A 17989-nucleotide genomic window follows, 5' to 3' on the forward strand; every position below is an offset into this window, starting at 1 on the left:
TGAAGTTAAACTAAATGGTAAACTCATTGAGAATTGGGTGGTATTTTGAATTCTGGTGTTCTTCCCAATCCTCATCTTTCTCAGTGCTATTTACTTCTTATGGCCCTCAAAGAGCTGCTCCATGAATCCTGCCCCTTTTATAGCTGTATTCATTGGGAGAGACAGAGTGACATTTGTTTACTCCATCTCGCCTGGAACCAGAATATCCCATACAACTATTCTTAATTTATGGGCTTATCATTCCTCACACTTGAGAAATACACTTGTTCCATATGCCCAAATAAAGTTGGACTCCAAAAGTCGACATTTATTACCACAAAATTGAGCCCCTTGAGAATTGCTTCTATGCCACATTATACAGTTATTAATATTCCCTTGGCTTCTATCAAAGGTCATTGCCAGAAGCATACATATGATATTTGTAATTGCAATCAGTATAAAATTAAGGCCATCACACATACATTATCCAATGACCCTTTACAAAGTCCCATATGAGGTTTCTTTTTTAAAAAATTTAATTAATACAGTGCTAGAAAAAAATTATTTCCATTAACAGACTAAAATGCTTAGAACATTCCAATAGTAAGAACTCCGTCAGTGATTATACAATATACCTCATTTTTTCCTGGCTACTAGGAAGCTCAGAGACAAATCAGAAGCTTTTTTATAGTTGCCATAATTATTATTTTTCCCTGTTCCTAATTTTCTATTTTCCCTTCTATTTTTTATTATTTCAATGCATATGCATTTGCTATATAGTTCCTCCAATACTTTGCCAAACGAAGCAGAAAACAAACGAATGAATGAATGAATGAATGAAATATAATGAGTAACTAAAGCTTTAATTGGTACTTTTATAAGATTTTATTCCCATCCAATGGAAACTAATTTTTTCTTCTGTTTTTTTTTTTTCTTTTTTACAAGCAGCAAGATATCTAGGGTCTTGCCTGATTATTTCATGTCCTAAAGCATTTTCCTCCTACATTTACATTGACATCTGCAAATGTTAATGGAGTTTCTCTCTGGGATGGGGATCATTAAGTCAAAGAACTGAAGCAAAATGGGCAATGAAAGATTGAATTTGTTCATGCCCATAACAATAGGCAGTGATGCTAATGTGCATGGCAATTTTTATTGAATTTATGCAGCATACTGCAGCATCTGGAAGCCCTTTGCTTGATTTTGGGATGCAATCAGTTCAAAACCTTAAATATACTCCTCAGGGCTTATTCTCCTATTGATTAGAATTAAAACAAGTTGCCCATATGAAAGCCTGGAGCACTGTTAGGAAGTTAGGGACATGAAAGTATTTTACTAGGTGACGAAAATAAAAAGCAATTACAGCAAAACTCACTTCCCAAGAGAAGGTAAGAGCAAAACCACCACTTGCCCACTTGCAGCACAATTTCGCAAAATTGGAAGATATGACTTTTCTAAAAAATTAATGTCAGCACCGGATTAGAATTGACGAAGTTCTATTTATTGCATCTACTATGACCCTCACTTGAGACAGTGCCCCACTCTCCAGGGCTGAAGCCCTGATGCGGTATCTGTGCAACCTTGCCAGCACTCTATGCCTCTTTGTAGTATCGCTCAGTAAATGAACCAGCCTTTCTGCATGTCAAACATTGCTGTGCTGCCTCCAATCAGTCCTGCTCCTGCCCTCCAATCAATTCACTCTGCCCTCCATTTTCTCTTCCCAGACACCTACCAGAAAGACCAAAAGAACAAAACAAAACAAAAAACTTGCCCTAAAACTCAGTTAGGGCTCCTTTGTCTTTCCATCCCTCTATTTCCCTTTCAAAGCACATTCTCATTCTCGTTAGCTGCCATGGTTCTCCTTATTCTGAGGTCTGTATATACTGGTCGTATCCAGCAATGTCCTGACAGCCTCCCTGCATCCATCAGAGACTCTATACCCCTCAATATTGCCAAGTTGGACAGTTATCCCCCTAATTATGTGTCACATTGGGGATCAATGACAGAATCAAGCAAAAAAACCACATCGGTCAATAAGTCTCCTGATAAAGAGTCTTAGGGTCTAGATTAATCGGTATGAGATTGAGTCTCACAGTAGGCAAGATACTATATCTTGCCTTTTCTGTTGTGATCAGAAATAACCATCAACGGCCATCGCCTATACCCAATTTAGGAGTCATCTCATATCTATTCTATCTGCCTGCTTTCCAGGACCAAAATAATAGAGCAGCTGAAGTAATGGGCCTAGACTTCTAAGTGATGAGTTGGAAGGGACTATAATCTGCTTCAAAAACCATATTTCTTCCAACAGTTGTAGAAACTGAGACCCTGAGAGGTGACTTGACCAAGATCAAACAGGAATGCAAACCCAGGAAGTCCAATTAACAGCTTCCATTTTTCTGTGAGATCATTCTGCTTCTTTTGTTGTTGGTTTTTTAAAGATCTTATTTATTTATTTATTTGACAGAGAGAAAGAAAGCCAGAGAGAGAGAGCACAGGCAGGGGGAGCAGCAGGCAAGGGGAGAGGGAGAAGGAGGCAGGCTCCCTACTCAGAGAGAACCCGCCATGGAGCTCAGTCCCAGGCCCTGAGACCATGACCTGAGCCAAAGGCAGACACTTAACCAACTGAGCCACCCAGACGCACTGCTTCTTTTGTATACCAAGAAAACTTCCTTTCCCAAACATTCTTATCAATGACTTCTCAATTGCAATTTAATCTACCATTCCCCATGACGTTTTAAATATTTGTCTTTCTCTTCTTTCTCCTTTCAGATAATTTTCAATTCTATAGATAATGCATTTCCAGCTTTCTTACTTCTATCTTAGTTCAAGTCATTTTACCACCTACCATGACCCCATTTTAGCTTCCAATTGGGAGTATTTCTAAATTTCACATTCCTGTATTGTTGCTTCTTTGTGCAAAAAGCTTTTGTAAACCCTCCTTCCCTACAACTAAGTGCAGGTTTAATGTCCTCCTCAGCATGGCCTCTGTCTCTCTCAGTGACCTTACTTCCCACTGCCCATCCTCAGATCATCAGGCAGAAAGTTGATTTCTTGCATAACTAAAATAACAAACCACATATCAAAGATTTAATACTTTACCATGAATCAAGGAACGTAGCATTTTGAGCTTTATCTGGAAAACAAATAGAGTTTGAGGCAGAATTGGCCATCAACAAAATTACCACTTTTCTCCTAATGCCAACAATGAGTACCTAAAACATTGTCAGCTCTAGTCTATCAAGTGCTGGGAATTAAAGGTGATTGTACTTCAAGAAACTCATCATTCTATAAAGAACATGAAACCATATACAGCAAATCCTAATTCAATAAGATGCATGCTATCTCAAGGGAGGAATAAAGTGTTGTGGAAGCTCTGTAACCCAGGCTCCCCCAGTTGCCCTTCTGAACTTCTGTTTTTCAGTTATCTGTTGTTAGGAGTTCACCCTAGCACCTTCAGAAACACGAAGGCCAGGCGAGAGGTCAGTAGCCAAGGTTAGGGAATAGTAGGCAGAGCAGAATGAGGAGTCATGTTGCAGATCTGTAGCCTGATGACCTCTAACACATAGAGGATGTTAGCGGTTCAACAAAGGGTTAGATAGACTTTGGCCTTAGATGCAGGGTCAAAATGAACAAAGAAAGGGTGGAATCTTCACTATTAATCAAAACGATGGCTGATTTAGTTTAGGATTTAAAGTACAAACATTATTTTACATATGTGAAGTCCTCATAGTCCCATTAAGGTAAGGAGAGAAGAAACATACCGTTCTGGTTTATAAATGACCCACAGGAGAGATGCCCTATCTGTTGGCCAGTCGGTTTGTTGATTGAGTGATTGACTGGTTCACTGATTGATCAATGATCCATAAAAAAAAGTGACAGTTCTTTTTTCCCAACAAGGTAGGATGGGGGAAGTTGTAACCATTTTAACAGTGAGGAACTAAAGCTTAAAAAGAGATGAGGTGGCTAATCCCCTAACATCCAACTTAGAAGTGGGCCTTGAGTTTGAATTTGAGTTTTCTGAGAACAGATTAAGAATTATTTTCATTACACTGTGTTTATGTACAGATCAGTCTTTCTGGCACCCTTGATGGTACCATGTGGACAATTCCTTGAATATCTACAACTGCTAACATAGGAAGGATATCAAAATCTACTTTGGCTTCAGGGTGTATCTAACCAGAACTACGCTGGGACCGAGGTCAAGAAGTAACAATGTCTTCTGCCTCATTCCTTTCTGAACCTCCAAATTCTGGGTCTCTCTCTCTCTCTCTCTCTCTCTCTCTCTCACACACACACACACACACACACACACACACGAACTGAAAAGGGTAATAATGGTCATAGTAAAATAATTAAGTAGAAAAAAATGTTTTAAATTCCTCTCTAGAAATGTGACACAAAAATTAAATTTTTCCTTCTTCCCTTGGTATCTTATTCCAGAGTAGTTTACTCATTCTTTTTTAAAATCAAGCTTTCATAATCTACATGCATATTAATAGTAATTTTATTTCTTCTTTTATGTTCTTTTCTTGTCAGTGAATGGGACAGCTGGGTGAAAAACAAGTCTGAGAATAGATGAAAGGAAAGCAGGAGTCTTTTCACCCACGCCAGACCTTAAAAGTTAGATGAGCACTTTGTGTAATATGAGCTTTGAATAGGAGCCAAAAACAGGGTGGAGGGAGAACTTTCTCATTTGCAGATGGGTGTCTGGATTTTGGAAGTATAATGGAATATCTAATTACTGTGTAAACTGACGCCAATTGCTACAATGATCTGCTTGATGAGTACAAATAAAGTTGGTAGCAAAAAACTTAAAAAATGAGAGTGGTACTGGATCTGTAGATGATCCTAAAATTCAGAAAAAGGAGTTTGAACCTGATGAAGAAATAATAAAGGAATGAAAGTAAGAGAACAATGACATTTGAATGAATCACTCTTAACTATTGCATGAGAAAATACTTGGAAACAAAATTTTAAAATCAGTTAATGGCACTACTTAAAATAATGCAAAATAAGGCAACAGAACTGTTGAAATATGGAATAAAATGTCATCTAACTGTCATCACCCTTAAAACTGTATTTGCTGAGGTTTCACACATGCATAGACCAATAGCAAATCATTTTTTGAGCTTATATTTTTTAAAGCATTGATATAGAAAAATAATTTTTAAATCTTTTTTCAAAAATACAAACAAATCTATGATATACGTGTATGCTTATATCATATACTATATACATATAGATAATATACAGAGGAATTAGTAATATGAAACAAGTTTTTAATTGGTGTTCTAATGGTAAAGAAAAATGCTTCCAACCTGTTCAGCTAGTTCCTAATCACACATCTGCAAAAACAACTACAAAATATATTGGGTAACTATGGTAAGTTTTCCCCTGTGCTAAACTAATTGGTTTAAATCTATCTTTCACCATGGAAAAGAGGGAGGGAGGGAAAGAAGAAGGGAGGGAGGGAGGAAGGGAGGGAGGAAGGAAAGAAGGAAAGAAGGAAGGGGAAGGGAAGGAGGGAAGAATGAACGGGAAAGAGGAAGAGGACATCTGAAAGGGAGGCAGACAGACAAGAAAGAAGTAGAGATTAGTGAAAGAATGGGAGAGGAATAAAAGAAGAATGACAGGGCAACAAATAGTGTCTACTAGAGTGTTTCATATCACAAACTCGTTTTGTCCTCCCACAGCCTTGCTTTGTGATTACTATTTTTTCTAAGATTTATTTATTTATTTTACAGAAAGAGAGGAAGAGAGAATCTGAAACAGAACTCCGAGTTAAGCCTGGAGCCTGACATGGGGCTTAATCTCACATCCCCTGAAATCATGACCTGAACCAAAACCAAGAGTCAGTCCCTTAACCAACTACACCACCCAGTCGTCCCTGTAACTATTATTAATAGCATTTTCTAGATAAGAAAATCCATGCTTAAGAGGTACAGCTATTTGTTCACAAATGATAAATGACATATCTAGATTTTTAACCTGGAATAGTGGTCCTACACCAAGGTGCCTCCTTAACTCTAGGACTCTCCAAGGTGTTTGCTGCAATGCTGTGGGTCCATGGAGGTGCTTGCTCTCCCATTGGGAGAATCCGCTGCTGGAAGCATAGATAATTGGCAACCTCCTCCTGCCACACCTTTGGACTGCTGAGGACTCACACCATTCCTCTCTTAAGTGCTCCCACCCAAGGAATGAATATGAACCAGGCAATTCCTGCCAACATGAGATTCCTCTAGCAAGTATCTTTAGCGCAGGAACTTCCCACTGGTAAGACTGAATGAAACTTTCTCAGAACCATGCTAGAATCAAATCCTTCCTTCTTTCTCTTTTTTTCACACATGGCAGGCCTGCATTGCAATCTGAAGAGTCTTGCCTTCTCCTGTATCCTCCTGCAGGTCTAATCCCATCTTAGTGTTTACTTCTTAAAGGTCTTGATTGTACACAAATGCTCTGGGTAGATCCAGACTCTTATAGTCAGGCTGTAACTAGATAAGACAAGCTATGATTTATGTGCAATTTCCAACCCACTTACCTTAACCACCAGAAAAAAAAAAAGAAAAAAAACACATAGTAGGTCATAAAACTCTCTGCCAACACCACTACTACTAATGATTAATCAAAACCACCAAAAGATGGGATGCTCCTCACTGGCAAACCATGATTTCAACTAGAATTGAAGGCACACAAGACTCTCCTTAGCGTGGATTATGATCTAGAAGAGATAGGGACCACAGAGTTCATTCAAGCTAGTCTAGATCTGAGGTTTAGAATGAAGATAAACTGCTCAAGAGGTGATTCAAAAAAAAAAAAAAACTACACCCTCCTGTAGAGCATCACTGCCACTCCTAAGTTTCTTCAAAAGATTCTGGGATTTTTCCACAGCTCTGAGAAGGAAGAGGCATTGTCAGAGACACATAAACCTATACCAGTCCACTTCAGACACACACCCTCATACCTTCCCTTCAGCTACTGCAAATTTCTTCTGTTAATATCAATCTCTAATTCAAATATGCTCACATTTTGTAGGAGAAAATGTCTCATAAGTTGGAGAATGGAAAGGAGAGCAAGTCCAAATGTTATGATAATATTCGCTGGTTTCACAACAATTTTCTAATAATTTACATAAGATTGATGTAAGTAAAGTGACATCCCAGCCATGAAAATAAACACAATACAATGGAATATCCATATATATATATATATATATATATATATATATATATATCAGAATGTTGATGAATCAAATATTGTATACAGTAAACAGAAAGGTCAGTGATTCAAAATTAAGAACTTTTCCATTTTTTAGACAAATCAAGTATATTAACCATGTTTTTATGAAGATTTGGTCAGATTACTGCATGCCTCCATTATTACTATACCTTAACATAGAGTCTCTAACTCAATGTCAATTTGTCTCTACCTTCTCCCCCCTCAATACACACACAAAATCCACCTCTTCTGAAAAAGACTCTCATGAGGCACTTGCTACTTTCTTTTTCACATGCCCACTAGCCCCTAGGTTGCATTCCCCCAGCAAGTTTTTGGTGCCAGCTACTGTGCCTCCGTACTCTCATCTCTGGTGATTCTTACTTAGCACAGTTGTCTTCTACCCTGACCTAAGGTCATAACAAGCAACAGAGGTTTGGCATCAGGTAACAATAGGTAACAATAAAGGTGCTGGAGAGGGAGTGGGGAAAGAGTAATTCTCCTTTTAAAATCCAGCAATGGGTGTTATACTATATGTTGGCAGATCGAACTCCAATAAAAAAAATATACATAAATACATAAACAAATAAAATCCAGTTCAGCACTTTATTTACTTAAATAAATAAATAAAATCCAGCTCAGCACTAGGGGCACCTGAGTGGTTCAATTGGTTGAGCACCCAACTCTTGGTTTCAGCTCAGGTTGTGAACTCATGGGTCGTGGGATGGAGCCAAGGCAACATGGGCTCCAAGCTCAGCAGGGAGTCTGCTTGAAGATTCTCTCCCTCTATCCTTTCCCCTACATGTGTGTGTGCACTCTCGTTCTCTCAAATGAATAAATTAAATCTGAAAAAAAAAAGCTTTGGAAGCTGGAGACGAGGACATACTATACTTGGAGCCACAGAAGAAGATATGGAAACAACTTACACAAAACCTGTATAGATCCAGAAGCTCTTTGTGAGGTAGGCAGAGGATGGGAATCCAATTTTAGAAATAAGGAATTTTAGTGGGAAAAATTAGAGAGGGTGACAAAATATGAGAGACTCTTAACTCTGAGAAATAAACAAGGAGTAGTGGAAGAGGAGGTGGGTGGGGGGATGGGATGACTGGGTGATGGGCACTGAGGAGGGCATTTGATGGGATGACTACTGGGTGTTATACTATATGTTGGCAAATCGAACTCCAATTAAAAAAAAAAGAATAAGGAGTTTTATATTTATATATTGCTACCAGATTCCCTCTTCCAAATCACAGAGTAGGAGAACTTGAAGGAACCAGGCTCTTATTTCTGAATTCCACAGTTTTGATTGAATAATAATACCCTTAAATACTACATGTCAAAGACAAGACAATTAAATAACTAGCTCAAATCTGAAATATAAACAATTTGAGTTTTATTCAACATTTATGATAAAATTACTATCTTTAAAATTAAAATGTAAATCTTATAGCATAGCAAAATAATTCCATCCCTTAAATGATGAAAATGTGGTATCAAAATATATAGAATTTAACTACTGCCATCCTAATATCTTAAACCAGATTTAGGCCAAAATCCTAAAAGTCAACAATCATAACTATGGATTTTCTCTTAAAATAATATTTTTTTAAATCAAAATAAATGATTTTTGTATAACAGAAATTTCTTCACTCTGTTGAAGCTCCTGAAATGAATTCTCAAGGACTAAAGTAAAAGCTACTCTTACATTTGACTTGGCATTTTCCATTTATTGCTTTCAGCTTTAAATGGCAACGCATTATTCTTATCATTAAAAATAGCACTGAACCACAGAAACTTTAAGTAATGTATCATATTGGTTACAACAGCTGTGGCTCACTGTAAGAAAAGCTAATATATATGAAAAAGACTTATTTATAAAAATTGAGACTGCTTATTAATATTACCAGACTGTACCTTGGCTTCAGGAATTATTTACTAAGGGTATTTTCAATTGTATTATATGATCTACTTAATATTAAGCAATAAATCATTAAACAGTGACCTCTGGGAGACTGTCACCTGGAGAATGTTTAATAGGGTTGGTTAAGAAGTGTCACAGGGCAGTACAAATGGAAGATTCTTTTTCAGTAACATTTCCAGGCAGAAAAACCTTTACCAACCAAAAGGCCATAGAAATCTTCTTACAAACATAATATACAAAGTGAATGGATTCATAAAGAAGAAAGAATGATACAACTACATAGCCATTAGAAAGGCAAGTTCTAGAAGAATGTTAAAGGACACCAAAAAAAATCTTATGCTACCAGTGAGAAAAAAAAAAAAAAAAAACAGACACAGACATGGCCAACAAGCACATGAGAAAATGCTCTGCATCACTTGCCATCAGGGAAACACAAATTAAAGCCAAAATGAGATCCCAACTCACCCCAGTGAGAATGGGGAAAATTAACAAGACGGGAAATCACACATGTTGGAGAGGATGAGGAGAAGGGGGAAGGAACCCTCTTGCCCTGTTGGTGGGAATGTGAACTGGTGCAGCCACTCTGGAAAACTGTGTGGAGGTTCCTCAAAGAGTTAAAAATAGACCTGCCCTACGACCCAGCAATTGCACTGTTGGGGATTTACCCCAAAGATACAGATGCAATGAAACGCCGGGACACCTGCACCCCGATGTTTCTAGCAGCCATGTCCACAATAGCCAAACTGTGGAAGGAGCCTCGGTGTCCATCGGAAGATGATGGATAAAGAAGCTGTGGTCTCTGTATACAGTGGAATATTCCTCAGCCATTAGAAACGACAAATACCCACCATGTGCTTCGACGTGGATGGATCTGGAGGGTATGACGCTGAGTGAAGTAGGTCAATCAGAAAAGGACAAACATTATATGGTCTGATTCATTCGGGGAATATAAGAAATAGTGAAAGGGAATAAAGGGGAAAGGACAGAAAATGAGTGGGAAATATCAGAGAGGGAGACAGAACATGAGAAACTCCTAACTCTGGGAAACGAACAAGGGGTGGTGGAAGGGGAGGTGGGCGGGTGGGGTAACTGGGTGACGGGCACTGAGGGGGGCACTTGGCGGGATGAACACTGGGTGTTACACTATATGTTGGCAAATCGAAATCCAATAAAAAATATACAAAAATTAAAATAAAACAGATCACAAAAGACTATTCTGAGCATAAGCCTTATTTTTTAAAGTTATGTAAACAAGTACTTATTTAAATTTATAAACTTCCAGAGGATATATACCAAGATACTAGGATAATAGTTGACAATTTTTTTTCATTTTTACATAATTCTGTGTTTTCCAATTTTTTTTAAATGACCACATCTTTCTTTATAACCCATTAAATCAGTCACCACAGACTACTTTATACTGTGGTAACAAATAATCTCTTGGCTTTACCTAAGAAAATCTTATTCTTGCCTACAACTAACTTTACTGAAGGCAGGCAAGACAGTCCTACCACACATCCAGGAGAACTGGTTAAAAATCCTGGATGGATACAAAATCACAATAGCTAATTTTTTAAAATATATTCTAGGTTTTTCAAACTTTCCAAAATATCATGTATTTTTGTAATATCTCTGAAAAAAAACCTCTCAACAAATATTATTCTTAAAAACTGAAAAACTCTATCACAGTATGCAAGGGAAAAAAAAAGAAGCCAACTTCCAAATAAAGAAAATAACATCACCAGAGGAGAATATTCACCCTATCGCTTACAAAATAAAGTAAGCTTGTGTATTAGAGAGAAAATAAGACTCAACATTATGTCAATGACCCTAGCATTCAAAGTTAGACTATTTAGTACAAAACACAAGTGAGGGTTAGGATTTAGCAACGTGGTCCTGAAGAAGCCCCTTCATCCAGACAAAACCACTGATTAAAGGATTTTATCCAGTGAGAAGGATCAGAGAGTGATATTAGAACACACTGTACAGCCATGTTGGCCCATTGTTCATAGTAAATTCTAGCTCTCAGTTAGTCATTACAGAGCCTGAATGTAATCATGTGGTCATTCTTAGTTAACTCTTCTGTTTTTTGTTCATTCATTCATCAAATGTGGGTCAGCTGGGAAGATGATGGAATAGGAGGGCCCTAAGCTTATTCCATCCCACAGATGCAACTAGACAACAACCATAATCTGTGTAAATAACCCCAGACAAGACCCGAAGACTAACAGAACAAACTCCACACTAAAAGCAGGGAAGGGCCCCACTGAAGAAGTCAGGAAGGGTAAAGATGAGGTCCAAAACAGCCCATGGCCATTTGCAGTGAGGTGTGAGCTGGTAAGCAGAAGGGCAGTGTTGACTTTCATACTGGTAGCCCCTGAATGGGGAGGATGAGTCTCCATGACATTTGCCTTTGCAAGTGAAAGGGTTGAATTTCCATGAGTTCCTAAAACTCTGTGGGACTTAAAGCCTGGAATTTCAAAAATTGGCAGGCTCAGCTCTGGTAGAACACAGAATGTGCAAGAAGCTGAGTCCCTGCCCTTCAAGGGACAGCAAGATAAATAACCAGTGCAGATACAGCACAGACCAAGCACTTTGAAAAATGCCATAGGAAGACAGGAGGGAGAGTGATTTGCTCATCTCAGAGCACAGCCTGGAGAGAGGGATCATGGGGAGATCTCTAATGGGAACCAGGGTGGGCCAACATTCTTTACATAACTTGCTTACACCGACCCCAGACCACCAAGGTTCAGCAGATCTGCCCTTTCCATTCATGCTCTTGTGAGTCCCCACACTACATGCCCATCTCCTGCAAGAGCAGCACAAACCCTGCCAACCCCACATCTCCTAACCTGTACGTTTTGCAGGGCCTCAGTTCCAGCAGTGGTGAGGGTAGGTCTTGTTTAGCAAGCAGACCTCCCCACACCTTGCTGCCCATAATAGTCAGAAAGAACTTCTATAAACAATTGGAATGAAGGAAAAAAAGACCAAGACTCAACAACAGAACACAAACAATACACATGGGAGACACTCCCTGAAGCGCCAGGCTCTGGGGAACAAGGGACACTGCACTGCAGGGCACTGCAGGACCTCTTCCTCATAAGGCTATTATTGCTTAGAGCAAAAGAAGCAACTGACTGCTGTAATACAGAGAAACAGACACAGAAAGACAGACAAAATGAGGAGACAAAGAAACATCTCCCAAATGAAAGAACAGAACCAAACCACGGGAAGAAACCAAAGCAAAATGGATATAAGTAACATGCCTGATAAAGATTTTAGAGATTGACAGAAATTGATAAGAGATTTTAAAGTAAAAGAGTAAAGTAAAAAAATTGATAGAGATTTTAAAGTAATGATCATAAGATACTATGGACTGGAGAAGAATGGAAGATGTAAGTGAGACTCTTAACACAGAGATTAAAAAAAGGAACCAATCAGATACCAAGAAAAAAATAAATGAAATTAAAAATACACTTGATGGAATAAATACCAAGCTAGATAAAACAGAGTAATGAATTAATGACCTGGAAGACAGAGTAATGAAAAGATCAATGGACAGATCATTCAGAAAGAAAATCAACAAAGAAACAGTGGCTTTGAATCACACACTGGACCAGATAGATTTAAAAGACATATTCAGAACATTCCATCCTAAACTAGCAGAATATACATTCTTTTCAAGTGCACATGGAATAATCTCCAGAATAGATCACATGTTAGGCCACAAAACAAGTTTTAACAATTTCAAAAAATCAAAGTCATATCATGTATCTTTTCAGACCATCATGCTATGAAACTAGAAGTCAATGACAAGAAAAAATCTGGAAAGACCACAAATACATAAAGGTTAAATAAAATGCTATTAAATAATGACTGGGTCAACTAAGAAATCAAAGAAATCAAAAATTACATAGGGGACAACTGAAAATCAAAACACAGTGATCTAAAACCTTTGGGATGCAGCAAAAGCAGTTCTAAGAGGCAAGTATATAGCAATATAGGCCTACATCAGGAAGCAAGAAAAATCTCAAATAACAGCCTCACTTTACACCTAAAAGAGCTAGAAAAGAACAAACAAAACTCAAACCCAAAAAAGAAGTATATAATAAAGAGTAGAGCAGAAATAAATGATACAGAAACTGAAAAACAAAAGAACAGATTAATGAAACCAGGACTTGCTTCTTTGAAAAGATCAACAAAATTGCTAAACCTCTAGGAAGAGTTATTTAAAACTAAAGAGAGAAAGGACCCAAATAAAGAAAATAACTAATGAAAAATGAGAAATAACAATGAACACCACAAAAATACAAACAACTGTAACAAAATATTATGAGAACCCATACGCCAACAAGTTGGACAACTTAGAAAAGCAGACAAATTCCTAGAAATATATAACCTACCACAACTAAAGCAAGAAGAAACAGAAAATTTGAACAGACAAATCACCAGTAATGAAATTGAGTCAGTTATCAAAAAAAATTCCAAAAAAAAAAAAAAGTTCAGGACTAGACAGCTTCACAGGCAAATTCTACCAATCATCTGAAGACAAGTTAATACCCATCCTTCTCAAACTATTGAATAATTATAAGAGGAAAGAAAAAATTCAAATTCATCTTATGAAGGCAGTATCACCCGGATACCAAAACCGGATAACTACAAGCCACTTTTTAGTGGCTGTAAAAATCCTCAACAAAATATTAGCAAATCAAATCTGACAATATATTTAAAACATCACACACCACAATCATGGGATTTATACCCAGGATGCAAGGGTGGTTTAACAGTCACAAAATAATCCACATGCTACGTCATATCAATAAGAGAAAGGATAAAAACCATATGATCATTTCAATAGATGCAGAAAAAGTATCTGATGAAGTACAACATCCATTTGTGATTAAAAAAAAAAAACCCTCTGTAAAGTCAGTCTAGAGGGAACATAGCTCAACCTACAAAAGGCCTTATATGAAAAACCCACAACCAACATCATACTCAATAGTGATGGCCTGAGAGCTTTTCCCCTAAAGGCAGGAACAAGACAAAGATGTTCATTCTCACTACTTTTATTCAACATAGTACTGGAGGTCCTAGCCACACAAATTAGACAACATAAAGAAATAAAGGGCATCCAAATTAGCAAAGAAGAAATAAAATATTTACTATTTGCAGATGGTATGATACTATAGACAGAAAACCCTGAAGACTCCACCAAAAAGCTACTAGAACTGATAAATGAATTCAGTAAAGTCACAGGATACAAAAATCAATGTACAGAAATGTGTTGCATTAATGAAGCAGCAGAAAGTGAAACTAAGAAAACAACCCCATTTACAACTGCAACAGAAACAGTACAATATATAGGAATAAACTTAACCAAAAAGGTGAAAGACCTGTACTCTAAAAAGTGTAAAACACTGATAAAAGAAATTCAAGATGATACAAAGACATGGAAAGACATTCCAGGCTCATGGGTTGGAAGAACAAATATTTTTTAAATGTCTATACCTCCCCAAACAATCTACACATTCAATGCAATCCTTATCAAAATATCCATAGCATTTTTCAGAAAACCAGAACAAATAATTCTAAAATTTATGTGGAACTACGAAAGACCACAAACAGCCAAAGCAATCTTGAAAAAATGAGAACAAAATTGCAGATATCACAATTCCAGATTTCAAGTCACATTACAAAGCAGTAGTAATTAAAACAATGTGGTACTGGCATAAAAATAGACACCTAGATCAGTAGAACAGAAAACCCAGAAATAAACACACAATCGTATGGTCAATTAATCTTTGACAAAGTAGGAAAGAATATCCAATGGGAAAAAGACAGTCTCTTCAACAACTGTGTTGGGAAAACTGAACAGCCACATGCAAGGGAATGACATGGGACCACTTTCTTACACAATCCACAAAAACAAATTCAAGATGCAAGAAAGACCTATATGTGGGACAGAAACCATAAAAATCCTTGGGGAGAGCACAGGCAGTAATCTTTCTGACATTGGCAGCAGCAATATTTTTCTAGACAGGTCTCTAGATTGACTCAAAACAAAAGCAAAAATAAACTATTGGGACTACACCAAAATACAAGGTTTCTCCACAGCTAAGCAGACAATCAATAAAACTAAACGCATCCTGTGGAACAGGAGAGGATATTTGCAAATGACATATCCAGTAAAGGGTTAGTGACCCAAATATGCAAAGAACTGATACAACTTGATACCCCAAACAGAAATAATCCAATAAAAAGTGGGCAGAAGACATGAATGGACATTTCTCCACAGAAGACAGACAGATGGTCAATAGACACATGGAAAGATGTGCCATGGCACCTATCATCAGGGACATGCAAATCCACCTCAGACCTGTCAGAATGGGGAACACCAAAAACAAAAGAACAAGTATTGGCGAGGCCGTGGAGAAAGAGGAGCCCTCCTCCCCTGCTAGTGCGGGTTTCTCAGAAAATGAAAACAGAGCCACCCTACTCTCCAGGAATGGCAGTGCTGGGTACTTACCCAAAAAGCAGCAACATGGATGGAGCTAGGGAGTACTATGTTAAGCGACATCAGCCAGAGAGAGACAAACACCGAATGATCTCACGCAGAGGTGGAATTGAAGGAACAAACAAATGAGCAATGGAAAAAAAAAAAAAAAGGAGAGAGACAAACCAAGAAACAGACCCTTAACCAAAGAGAACAAACTGATGACTACCAGAGGGGAGGTGGGTGGGAGGCTGGGGGAGATACGGGATGGGGATCAAAGGCTACACTACCATGAAGAAGAACAATAAAGTAAATAAGATAAAATACAAAGGAGTCTTTGCTGGGCACTGCGCTGGAGTCTAGACCCCGTTACAGGTCTTGGGACAGAGCGACGACCACAGCAGGTGCACCAGGCTCTGCTCTCCTGGAGCTTATGTTCTAACGCGCAGAATGGGGATGGACGGGAGAGTGTTCTAGATGGCAATCAGCACATCTTTCTCTGCAGAGTGTGGCCACAGACAGGAGTAGGGCTGTGAGGGCTCAGCTGGGACCGCGATGACGAGGTGCCACTCAGGCTCAAGCCTGGGGAACCGAGAGAAGCTGGTGGCCGTTGGGGGAAGAGTTGCAGGCAGAGCCGCAGCTGCCCAGACCCAGGGGGGAGCAGAACTTCACGTGTGGGGGGCACAGCGAGACTGGGCACCGGGGCAGGGCTGGCGGGGGGACGCCAGGGAGTGGGACCTCGGGCCACCAGAAGAGAAGGCTCTGAACGATCTTCCTTATATGAGGAAAACCACCGGCAAGTTTTGAGCAGAGAAGGGACATGATCTACTTCCCGTCTGAAAGGCTTCCTCGAGCTGCTCTGGAAAACAGCGAGTCTAGGACAGGAGCAGGCCCGTCCCTAGGAGGCTCCTGTGACGTCCCAGGGAGATTTCCTGAACCGGGCGAGAGCCCACGAGGTGGGGACAAGAGCCTCAAGGAGAGCCAACGGGACTTGGCCATGGATGGATAGACGTGGGGTGCGAGGCCGGGGCGCCCAGGAAGATGCTCGCATCACTCTATGATGAAGCACAGACTCGAAGAACCCTGTATGTGCTGCTATGTGGAAACATCTAGAATGGATGAGCCCAGTGGAATAACTACTAATGCCTGAAAGTGGAGAAAATGAAATACGCAGTACACTCATATCTCATATAGAATTCTTTTTTTAATGAGCTGTATTTCCTTTTATTAAGATGTATTTATTTGTTTTAGAGAGAGCCCACGTGAGCAGGGGCGGGGGGGAGGGGGACAGAGAGCAGATCTCCAACAGACTCCGTGCCCAGCGCAGAGCCGGGCCTGGGGCTCCATCTCACAACCCCGAGACCATGACCTGAGCTGCAACCTGGAGTCGATCACTTAACCAGCAGAGCCCCCCAGGTGCCTCACAGATTGTGTTTCTGCGGTGTGGGTTACCTGTTACAACTTCTAAATGGTTTCTAATAGAGGAACAAAACAACTCCCCCCCCCCCAAAAAAAAAAACCCTGATGTGGGTACAACTTTTCATATCTCCTAAGTTTAAGCACCGTACCCTTGATAAGTGACAACTATATGGACTCTAAAAATAATCTTTTCTGATTCATCTGTGGATTTAAAGGGTAGGTCTCAAGAACCTAAAGTGCAGTTCTTGAAAAACAGTGTAAATAAGACAAGGACAGGACTGCATATGCCCCGGTAGTAGAGTCTTCTTTTAAAAGACCAGCAGAGACTCCTAACTCTGGAAAAACGAACAAGGGGTGGTGGAAAGGGAGGTGGGCGTGGGGATGGGGTGACTGGGTGACAGGGCCTGAGGGGGGGACTTGACAGGATGAGCACTGGGTGTTACACTATATGTTGGCAAATAGAACTCCAAAAAAATATATACAAAAAAAAAAAAAGAAGAAGAAGAAGCCTTGATTGCTAACAGTTTCTTCCCAACACTTTTATTTCATACAAATAGGATCCATCTTTCCCTCAACAACTCTTTATATCCTGGACATAGTTCTCCCCCGGGATAATTTGACTATCTGCCCAATACCAATATGACTTAAGATGGAGGGAAGTGTTAAAATAAATATTAAAATTTTAAAAATTTAAATATCCTAGGGAGAAACGTCAAAAGTGATTATCTGTAGATTGTGTGAAACACCCGTGAATCTTGGGAGGACTAAACATCAAACGCAAAATAACAAAGAATTATGAAAACTTTTGACAGCTAAGAAGACCTGGAGGAGAAAAAGCAATTATAGTAATGGACCCTGAAAGAGAATGTGGGGATTGCGTTAGGTTTGATGAATCATCACCAAAAAGCTCCAGCGAGAGAAGAGAGGCGATGCTCCCACCACGCGCGGGACCACTCAGAAAG

The sequence above is a fragment of the Nyctereutes procyonoides genome, unplaced genomic scaffold, assembly GCF_905146905.1.
Source record: "Nyctereutes procyonoides isolate TBG_1078 unplaced genomic scaffold, NYPRO_anot_genome, whole genome shotgun sequence".
Lineage (NCBI taxonomy): Eukaryota > Metazoa > Chordata > Mammalia > Carnivora > Canidae > Nyctereutes > Nyctereutes procyonoides.